Source organism: Triticum dicoccoides, chromosome 1A (assembly GCF_002162155.2).
Source record: "Triticum dicoccoides isolate Atlit2015 ecotype Zavitan chromosome 1A, WEW_v2.0, whole genome shotgun sequence".
NCBI lineage: Eukaryota > Viridiplantae > Streptophyta > Magnoliopsida > Poales > Poaceae > Triticum > Triticum dicoccoides.
In genome coordinates this window covers 581,215,025-581,224,313 of record NC_041380.1, presented here as the reverse complement: position 1 = coordinate 581,224,313, position 9,289 = coordinate 581,215,025, and the positions used below count along the sequence as shown (strand labels likewise).

Below are 9,289 nucleotides of genomic sequence, written 5' to 3'. Positions count from 1 at the left end.
GGAGTTGCATAGTTCGTGAGTACTGTCCAAGGTCTTGTAATTGGCGGCCCACAAACTAGCAAGCCATGGCCGGACTTCAGGTGCTCCACAGTTTGTATCTCGACTGGTGACTAGCGTCTCAGCTGAGTTCATCGTCTAAATGGAGATTCATGTTTACAAACAGAAAAAAAGAGGAAACCAGAAAAACAAATGAAACCAGAAAAACAGATTAAACAAGGAGTTCTATGGGTGTGGCTTATTGGTGCTCAGAATCTATGGGTGTATAGGAGTCAGTTCACGAGGATCTCCGATCAGTACGAGGAATGTTTTACAATCACTGTACAATCGCAACTAAAAGCAATACAAATAGATAACTTACCACAACTCAAGTCAAACTAATATTAGGTTCACATCTTGTTAACAGATTCAGATAAACGTTTGGTCTCAACTCCAAATGGAAAAAAAAGTCAGGGGAAATAAATAGAAAACAAAATTAAAAATCAAATGAAACCAGAAAAAATATTGTTTGTTGGTGCTCAGATTCTATGGGTGTATAGTTGTCGTTCACAGGGATTTCCATCAGTACGAGGAATGTTTACATGAAAAATAACATAGAACAGTAAGGTCAAACTGGAATTTGGGGGCGAGCGTAACGCAAGATCCACCTAGACGGATTTGTGCTCTAAACGCCACCAGAATACCTCTTGGGAGCATTGTAAACTCGGATCCAACGAGAGAACGGTGGGCGGACATGGGACATCGCTCCCCGAGTGAAACCACAAAACATAACAACATTTAATAACAAGATTAAAGCATCAAAAAAGAGAAGGCGGAATAATTAAATAAAATGAAGACAACAAAGTAACATAGAAATAAAAATAAAATGGGGATTTCATAAGGCTCAGACATCCAAGGAAGGAATTAGCAGCATTAGCTCTCAAGCCTGGCAGGGCGAAAGCTCTTAGGCGGCAACTGCGAATGTTTTGAGAAACAAGCCTTTAATTTATCATCATTGCCATAACACATCCCCAAATAATCAAATCATATTGATCAAAACTGATTAACTACTCTGGACCGGCCAAATACGATGCTAACAAGATTAAAGAGAATCCCTCTGAGACCCGCTTAAAATCACGCACACAGCTGAACCAAACAAGCTGCAAACGGAGATTCCAGCCCAGACCAAACCACAAAGGCTATGCCCGAAGGAGGACACTTGCAGTGGAGAGAAGCAGCTGTTGTTTACAGTGTCATACAGCACTACCTATGGTCTGAGAATCTTCACAAGGATAATTTAAGATGAACGAATTAACAATGCAAAAACTACAGAAGACCCGCAAACATAGTCATTGGGTAACTGATGGTAATTCCAAGATAAAGCTAATCATTGATCCCAACTTGGAAGACAAGATTGCCCTCATTCACGGGAAATTAAGGGTCAGAAGGTGTCAACCCATGATAGTAACGAAATCAAGAAAAAATAAAACTAATATCTGATGGATTCAGTTGCAAAGATGACATCATATGGACGGCTCAAGCTGCCCTCGGATCAAGTGTTGGATTATGCATCAATACTTCCTCACGATCCAAACAGATCTTGTAGAAGAAAGAATGTCGTCAATGCTTTCAGAAGAGGGAGCTTGTTATCCTCATCGAACTACGTCCTCCAATACAAGAAGAAAAACACGAAAAGATGCATGGAAGTGAAGGATCCAGAGATAAGAACAATGAACGGCGGTTTAAAAAACTCAAGTGTCAGATGGTTCGGTTCAGCGGGATAATTGACATACAAATCAACTCCTAAGAGAAAACAAATCGTCACTGCCATCACCAAAGGAAAATAAGTAGAAAAAATAATCGAACCAATTGTTCAAAATTTCATCTGCTGAGTCAGATTCGGTAGTATGTCAATCAGCATAGATCCACCAAAGCAGATCCTAAGACTGGGGCGACAAATATGAAATCATCACCCTCAAACTGGTTTGGAGAATCATTGCAATGATCAAAGTACGTACTGTACTGTAGATGGTAAACCGACGGTGCCGTCTAATAAAAGACCCCCCCAAAATATGAAATTCCATTTATTACTCCTCTGTTATTTCTCTATTATTCTAACACTTATGACTTGTGTAATCACAATAATTTCGTGAACAACTACTATGTGAGAGGTTCTGTGTAATGTGCAGTAGAATGGCTTTCCAGTGTTCAACGGCATTAACATTACAGTTCTGTGCATACTATACAGAGCTCCTTTAGAACTTAGCAATTGATAATCACACCAGAAAGATCATATTGAGTGAATTATCTCATCACTACTCCAAATTCAAATAAATAAAACATTCTCCAAAATTATTCATCAAATCAAAATACCTTTACTGAGTAGGATATGGTTTCTCGTATGCACTTTTAACTGAATTTAAACAGGAAAGCTAAAGTTAGCGAAGGACTGCTTTCTTAATCTAATCACAGTTTGGTCATCTGAACTATGCACTTGCATAAATACTACTAGTACAAAAACAATCTCTAATTATGCCTTTCACATGAAGAGAACTGAGACATATGCTTGTCTATCAGTTAAGTTTATTAATAGGCCAAACAGCAAAAATAATTAACATGTCAAACAAATTATATGCCTGAGTATGTACTAAGAGGACGCAGAATATGTGTAGTGATGTAGCAGGATGGTTGGCAAGGCAAATAAATGCCAGATACAAGACCAAATATCAATCTTCACCGTCCTCTAAGGAATTCAGACATCTACATTTTATTACTTATTAGCATAAAAATGTAAAATACAATAAAAAAACAGACGAACGACTAAATTGTTTGATTCCCCTGAAAAAGGGTGAGGTTGAGAAGTCGTCCGATAGGAGCGAAAGACTTTTTTGTTCAAGTAATCACAATTTGACCATATGAACTATGCAGTTGTGATCATCATTCGACCTTGGCAAACCAATAATTCAAGAGACAACCAAAAAAATGACAGAAGAAACAAGGGATCGAAGAATCATGGTGCCTCAGAAGGAAGGCAGTAGGTTATGTAATCATTAGTGAATTCATTGAGAAAGGTTCACACTAATCATCATCGGCATCACGCAACCAAGAACACATCAAATAAAACTGCAGATTAAGGAACGAGCAAGATCATTGGCCTCATAGAGAAGATTAGATCATTCCACATGAAGAAAATTCAGACATATGCTTGTCTATAATTTAGTTTAATCCTCGGCCACTAACAAACCAAAACGAAAAAAAAAGTTAGGGGAAATAAACAGAAAGCAAAATTAAGAGTCCAATGATACCAAAATACTCCCTCCGTCCGAAAATACTTGTCGAAGAAATAGATGTATTTAGATGTATTTTAGTTTAAGATATATCTATTTTTATCCATATTCGTGACAAGTATTTCCTGGCGGAGGGAGAACCACTTCGGAGCGTTGTAAACTCGGATCCAACGAGAGGACGGTGGACAGTGCTCCCTGAGTGAAACCAACGAAACACAACAACATTTAACAAGATTAAAGCATCAAAGAAGAGAAGGCGGAATAATTAGATCAAGAAATGAAGTCAACAAAGTAAAATAGAAATAGAAATAAATTGGGGATTTCATAAGGCTCAGACATCCAAGGAAGGAATTAGCAGCATTAGCTCTCAAGCCTGGCAGGGCGAAAGCTCTTAGGCGGCAACTGCGAATGTTTTGAGAAACAAGCCTTTAATTTATCATCATTGCCATAACACATCCCCAAATAATCAAATCATATTGATCAAAACTGATTAACTACTCGCAACGAAAAGTCCATCACGAAAACATGCACTCTGGACCGGCCAAATACGATGCTAACAAGATTAAAGAGAATCCCTCGGAGACCCGCTTAAAATCACGCACACAGCTGAACCAAACCAGCTGCAAATGGAGATTCCAGTCCAGACCAAACCACAAAGGCTATGCCTAAAGGTGGACACTTGCAGTGGAGAGAAGCAGCTGTTGTTTACAGTGTCATACGGCACTTCCTATGGTCTGAGAATCTTCACAGGGATAATTTAAGATGAACGAAATTAACAATGCAAAAACTACAGAAGACCTGAAACTATTGGTTTTAAGCCTCAGAAAGCCGCAAAAATATCGTCATTGGGTATCTGACGGTAATTCCAACATAAAGCTAATCATCATGGGCTTCAATTGCATTATAGATCTAACTTGGAAGACAAGATTGTAAAAAATGATGAAAACAAGATGTATCATCAGAATATAAATGACTTATCATTCACAGAAAATTAAGCACTGTGTCAGAAGGTGTCCTAAGATTGTTTCAATGTTTCAGAAAAAATAACACTGAACTCTGATGGATTCAGTTGCAAAGATGACATCATATGGGCGGCTCAAGCTGCCCTCGGATCAAGTGTTGGATTATGCATCAATACTTCCCCGTGATCCAAACAGATCTTGTAGAAGTAGGAAGAAGCAACAAAGACTGTACGAAGAAACAGAGTTGCTCAGTGGTGGCAATATTTAATTGGTTCGATTCTGCCAGCGATGTCATCAATGCTTTCAGAAGAGGGAGCTTGTTATCCTCATGGCAACTACGTCCTACGATACAAGCAAAAAAACACACAAAAAGAAGCATGGAAGTGAAGGATGCGGAGATAATAACAATGAACGGCAGTTTTAAAAACTCAAGTGTCAGATGGCTCGGTTCAGCGGGATAATCGGCATATAAATCAACTCCTGGGAGAAAACCTGTGATTTGGTCTGTTGAGCTTGAATTTTGCAAATCGTCACTGCTATCACCCAAGAAAAATAAGTAGAAAAGAAGATCAAACCAACTGTTAAAACATTTCATCTGCTGAGTCAGATTCAGAAGTATGTCAATCAGCAAAGATTGGTCTAGGCAGATCCTAAGACTGGGGCGACAAATATGAAATCATCATCCTCAAACTGGTTTGGAGAGTCATTGCAAACATCAAAGTATCTATTGTAGATGATCTACCAATTCAAAAACAGCTAACTATGCTAGTGCCGCCTATTCAAAGATCCCCAAAAATATGAAATTCCATTTTATTACTCTTTTTCTTGAGATGTGCCATCCCAATAAGTTCATGAACAACTACTATGTGAGAGGTTGTGCCTAATGTGTAGTAGAATGGCTTTCCAGGAATCACTGGCATTAACATTACAGTTCTGAACATATTACACGAAGCTAGGTAAGAACATAGCGATTAATCAAAGAGAAAAGTATATTTTTCATCCCTCAACTTTTGGCGAAGTCTAGATTTGGTCTTTCAACTACGAAACCGGACAATTTGCACCTCAAACTTTCTATACCGGATAGATTTTGTCCCTTGACACAACTGAAGCGGTTTCTGAGCCGACTTGGCATGTTTTTGACCAGTCATAGTCCGGGTGGAAGTATTTCTCTATCCTACTCATCCTATCTCTTCTTCCCTCCTACTATCTTTCTAATGGGCATCTCATCGAGCACTTAGAGTGCGTCGGCTGCACAAACGCTGCAGTGACAAGCTAGGACGCAGAGGTATCCCGGCAGCGTGTCGGCACGGTGGTAGGCGGCACCATCGTCGTATGCTACTCTCATGGGGTTCTCAAGGGCTTGTTGACAGTGGCCGCCGTTGTCACCATGGCGGAGGACCTCGTGCTCAGCTCCATCATCGTGTGCCAGCAGCGACGCGAATGGCCTAAGAAAGATGGGGATGTGCTATCAGGGTGTGCATGTTGTACGCGTGGCTTGCCGCCGCGCAGGTCGAGGACAACGGCGCCGATGAGGACGAACCTGCGCTGGAGGGGCTCCACCGTGGCGATGCTGGTCATGGGCATGGACGCTGGTAGTGGTCTCCTCCCCCGGCAAGCTTTGGTTCACCCTGTCGGCTTCCTAAGCTCCCCATGGTCCTACCGAAGCCTCACGCGTCTTCCTCAAGCAGCCCCTTGTCCACAAGCTCACCCCTCCACGAGCCCGTGCTCCACTGCCCGCTGCCCCCTCCCCCCGAGCCTCCCCGTGCCATCTAGCTTGCTGCCCCGCTTAGCGCCGCCCGTGGCCTCCACTGGAAGTCGTCACCGGCGAAGCTTGGGCCATTCTGTGTTCCCGTGCTTGCCTTCCCAGCCGCGCGGACACCCCAGTTCGCTCCCAGGCATCGCGCAGCCTCTCCCTGCTAGCACCCGCATCGTGCGTTGTCACCGGTGCAAGCTAATTTTTTCCCCAAGTAAGGAACGATTTACCAGCTCCTTTGCCATGTTGGCATGGACTGGTCAAAAACCACGCCAAGTCAGCAGTTAAACCGGGTTGGCTGATACAAGGGATGGAGTTTGTCCGGTATGAAAAGTTTGTGATGCAAGTTGTCCGGTTTTATAGTTGAGGAACTAAATCTAGACTTTGACAAAAATTAAGAGATGATACTCTTAATCAAACCTGAAAGATGATATTGAGTGAGTGTCTCGTCACTGCTCCAAATTCCAGTAAATAAAACATTCTCCAAAATTATTCTTCAAATCGAAATAGCTTTATTGAGTAGGCATGGTTTCTCGTATGAAATTTTAACTGAAATTAAACAGGAAAACTAAAGTTAGTCAGCTACAAGCTCAAGACTACTCTGTTGATGTAATCACAGTTTGGTCATCTGTGACTATGCACAGCCTAACTCAGGCAAGTTATACTAACAAATTCAGACATGAGGTTGCAAAACATAACAAGGGAAATAACACACAAATTGTTTGATTCTCCTGAGAGAGGGAAGGTTGTACTGTCGTCAGATAGGAGCGAAAGACTATTTTTGTTCAAGTAATCACGATTTGATCATATGAACTATGCACTTGTGATCATCATCCGACCTCAGTAAACCAATAATTCAAGAGACAACAACAAAAATACATACAAAGACACAAGGAATCGAGGAATCGTGTCGCCTCAGAAGGAAGGCAGTAGGTTATGTAATCACTAGTGATTTCATCGAGAAAGGTTCACACTAATCATCATCGGCACCACGCAAACCACAGAACGCATCTAATCAAACTGCAGATCAAGAAACGAGCAAGATGACTGGCCTCATAGAGAAGATTAGATCGTTCCACATGAAGAAAATTCGGACATATGCTTGTCTATAATTTATTTTAATCCTCGGCCACCGAAAACAAACTAAAAAAAACAAGAACAAATCAGGAGAAGCATGCAGTTGGAGAAAGGTATTTCTAATCCAGAAGAGAGGAACAAGAAATGACAGTAACTACGAACGAGACTGAATATCGATCCCCACCGTGCTCAAACCGAGATGGAAAAGAAATCCCCAAGGAAGAACGAACGGACAAGAGGTCGAGAAACAAGACAGATCGAGATCGAGATGGAGATCCGCAGGAGGAGGAGGAGGAGGAGGAGAGAAGAAGAACCTGTTTGCTGAGATTGGAGGTGGCGGCGTGGGGAAGAAAGCCTGTGAATTAATACTAGCAAAAGCGCCCGTGCGTTGCAACGGGAGAAAAAAATTTATCTCCAATGGTCATGATCACAATTTGCTGTATCACCAAGATTCCTTATCAATCTCAATTTTATGAAATCATGAACATTTTTTGAAACTCGTGAACATATTTCAAATTCATGAACGCTTCAAATTTTTAAACATTTTTTAAATCAAGAACTTTTTTGAATTCATGAACATTTTGTACTATTTGTGAAGTTATTTAAAAATTATGAACATTGTTTTAACAATTTTCTCGACTGCTCGCTCCATCTATCATGTCCTCATTTGACCGTATTGAATTAGATTGACAAAACTACCTTTTGTTTCCTCCGCTCTCTGCTCTCTCCTAGCACTCCCGACTCCCCAACGCCTGCTCTCTCTCTTCTACTCGGCCGGCTCATCCGACCGGAGTAGCCTGCAGACAAAGGTGAAACTGAATATATGTTGATTATTTCTGTGACCCGAAAGAAATATCTATTTTTGATTAAATCCCTTGTATTTCTTTTCTTCAAGTTTTCTTTTTTTTACGCAAAAGTTTCTGTTTAATTGAGAAGGAAGAGAGGGAGCCCATTAGCCAGCGCAGCCCAACACCGTCGGGCCTAACTTAACTTTTTTCACGTCCAGGTCGGCCCACCTTACTCCCGTTAACCCTAGCAGCCAGGGAGACCGATCCCCTCGTCTCCCTCCAGCGCCGCCCCACGCCAGCCTCGACCCTCCCTCATCTTCCTCCGCACACCGCTGGTGACCGCCGCCACCGGGGAAGCCAAGCAGATGAGCATGCCGCCATGGACGCCTCGCCTCTGCCTCGCGCTACCCACCGGGTCTGGTTCTCCATGTTGAGATCCGCCCGTTCCGGGCCTCCACTCGCCCCGCTCGCCAACCGCTGGGGCCCAGATCCCGCCGGCGCCATGACCCGCCGCCAGGAGCTCGGGTTCAGGCCACGACGACTGCTTCCTCCCACCGCACAGCACCCCGCGCGCCCAAATCCCTCCTCCTCCTCTGGTTTTATGAGACCTTGGGCATTGTTTTCGCCACCGTTCCCTTTTTTGATCGATTCGTGTGTGCCTCATCCGCCTGACCTGTGTTTGCGGATTAGTTGTTCGCTCTGGTTAGATTGGATATAAATTCGCGATGTGGGATTATTATTAGCCGAACAAGCACAGGAGGCCCAGCCAGGCGACGCATAATTCTTTGCGGAGAAACAATCGAATCGTTTTTACTCAATTACTTTTGTACTGCGGGTTTATTTCCATAAAAGTCAAGGGGTTTTCTGAAAAACGCTGTGACGGTGAACCCGGAGACCCAATCCGTGCTTTATTATTAGGGAGAGATAGAGGGGCTCGCGTTAGGGCAGATTGCTTACAGGGGGCGCCCGGCCGATTCGTGCCGTTGGATGCGTTCGCCCGGTCACGGTGTAATCTGCGCGGCCCGTAGGGCCAGAACTAACGGGCCGAAGAACCCATTCCATCGGCCGTTCTCCTTCGGCCCTTGTTGCTTTGTTTTCGAACCACCGGAAAAACTATATTTATTAATGTGTCTCAAAAAAACTATATTTATTAATACTCAAAAAAGATCCCTCAAAAAAATATTATAATTCTCAAAAAAGGAAAAAAACTATTTAAAAAAATGAATGTGTGTATGTAACTATGTATCAGCACAATTCACAAGGAGATGAAAAAAGAACACAATTGATAAATATCCGACGTCATATTTTAACATATTCATTCCGAACGTTGTTTGTACCATTGGATCAATTAGCATGAAGCTGAGAACAAATGTGGTCGCCACGTCAGCCGAAAAAAAAATCGTTCGCTGCTGGGATGGATCGCGTGAACGAATTCAACGGGCAGGG

The 9,289-nt window shown here is 42.5% G+C and overlaps 18 non-coding genes and 1 pseudogene across 18 annotated transcripts; all 19 read right to left on the bottom strand.

Annotated features, from left to right (window-relative positions):
- Positions 1 to 239: 239 nt before the first annotated feature.
- LOC119297066 lies at positions 240 to 325 on the bottom strand. Its single transcript, XR_005145508.1, has one exon. It is a non-coding gene; the product is annotated as a small nucleolar RNA snoR8a (small nucleolar RNA).
- Positions 326 to 509: 184 nt separating this feature from the next.
- On the bottom strand, positions 510 to 593 carry LOC119297074. The gene has a single exon (XR_005145513.1). It is a non-coding gene; the product is annotated as a small nucleolar RNA snoR8a (small nucleolar RNA).
- A 283-nt stretch (positions 594 to 876) lies between these two features.
- LOC119295810 lies at positions 877 to 997 on the bottom strand. The gene has a single exon (XR_005144329.1). It is a non-coding gene; the product is annotated as a small nucleolar RNA SNORD14 (small nucleolar RNA).
- Positions 998 to 1,087: 90 nt separating this feature from the next.
- LOC119296460 lies at positions 1,088 to 1,270 on the bottom strand. Its single transcript, XR_005145231.1, has one exon. It is a non-coding gene; the product is annotated as a small nucleolar RNA Z112 (small nucleolar RNA).
- Positions 1,271 to 1,475: 205 nt separating this feature from the next.
- Positions 1,476 to 1,568, bottom strand: LOC119297206. The gene has a single exon (XR_005145579.1). It is a non-coding gene; the product is annotated as a small nucleolar RNA snoR31 (small nucleolar RNA).
- Positions 1,569 to 1,866: 298 nt separating this feature from the next.
- Positions 1,867 to 1,953, bottom strand: LOC119297091. The gene has a single exon (XR_005145523.1). It is a non-coding gene; the product is annotated as a small nucleolar RNA U31b (small nucleolar RNA).
- Positions 1,954 to 2,629: 676 nt separating this feature from the next.
- Positions 2,630 to 2,718, bottom strand: LOC119296427 (annotated as a pseudogene).
- A 115-nt stretch (positions 2,719 to 2,833) lies between these two features.
- Positions 2,834 to 2,926, bottom strand: LOC119296176. Its single transcript, XR_005144979.1, has one exon. It is a non-coding gene; the product is annotated as a small nucleolar RNA snR60/Z15/Z230/Z193/J17 (small nucleolar RNA).
- A 66-nt stretch (positions 2,927 to 2,992) lies between these two features.
- Positions 2,993 to 3,070, bottom strand: LOC119296868. Its single transcript, XR_005145424.1, has one exon. It is a non-coding gene; the product is annotated as a small nucleolar RNA U83 (small nucleolar RNA).
- Positions 3,071 to 3,590: 520 nt separating this feature from the next.
- LOC119295797 lies at positions 3,591 to 3,711 on the bottom strand. The gene has a single exon (XR_005144309.1). It is a non-coding gene; the product is annotated as a small nucleolar RNA SNORD14 (small nucleolar RNA).
- A 123-nt stretch (positions 3,712 to 3,834) lies between these two features.
- LOC119296449 lies at positions 3,835 to 4,017 on the bottom strand. The gene has a single exon (XR_005145220.1). It is a non-coding gene; the product is annotated as a small nucleolar RNA Z112 (small nucleolar RNA).
- A 58-nt stretch (positions 4,018 to 4,075) lies between these two features.
- Positions 4,076 to 4,156, bottom strand: LOC119296820. The gene has a single exon (XR_005145395.1). It is a non-coding gene; the product is annotated as a small nucleolar RNA snoR77Y (small nucleolar RNA).
- A 58-nt stretch (positions 4,157 to 4,214) lies between these two features.
- LOC119296672 lies at positions 4,215 to 4,314 on the bottom strand. Its single transcript, XR_005145356.1, has one exon. It is a non-coding gene; the product is annotated as a small nucleolar RNA snoR31/Z110/Z27 (small nucleolar RNA).
- An 8-nt stretch (positions 4,315 to 4,322) lies between these two features.
- LOC119297233 lies at positions 4,323 to 4,415 on the bottom strand. The gene has a single exon (XR_005145586.1). It is a non-coding gene; the product is annotated as a small nucleolar RNA snoR31 (small nucleolar RNA).
- Positions 4,416 to 4,469: 54 nt separating this feature from the next.
- On the bottom strand, positions 4,470 to 4,565 carry LOC119295875. The gene has a single exon (XR_005144427.1). It is a non-coding gene; the product is annotated as a small nucleolar RNA R30/Z108 (small nucleolar RNA).
- Positions 4,566 to 4,663: 98 nt separating this feature from the next.
- LOC119296759 lies at positions 4,664 to 4,766 on the bottom strand. The gene has a single exon (XR_005145370.1). It is a non-coding gene; the product is annotated as a small nucleolar RNA Z107/R87 (small nucleolar RNA).
- A 59-nt stretch (positions 4,767 to 4,825) lies between these two features.
- LOC119297114 lies at positions 4,826 to 4,912 on the bottom strand. Its single transcript, XR_005145534.1, has one exon. It is a non-coding gene; the product is annotated as a small nucleolar RNA U31b (small nucleolar RNA).
- A 1,815-nt stretch (positions 4,913 to 6,727) lies between these two features.
- Positions 6,728 to 6,821, bottom strand: LOC119296172. Its single transcript, XR_005144975.1, has one exon. It is a non-coding gene; the product is annotated as a small nucleolar RNA snR60/Z15/Z230/Z193/J17 (small nucleolar RNA).
- A 68-nt stretch (positions 6,822 to 6,889) lies between these two features.
- On the bottom strand, positions 6,890 to 6,967 carry LOC119296883. Its single transcript, XR_005145433.1, has one exon. It is a non-coding gene; the product is annotated as a small nucleolar RNA U83 (small nucleolar RNA).
- Positions 6,968 to 9,289: the final 2,322 nt, after the last annotated feature.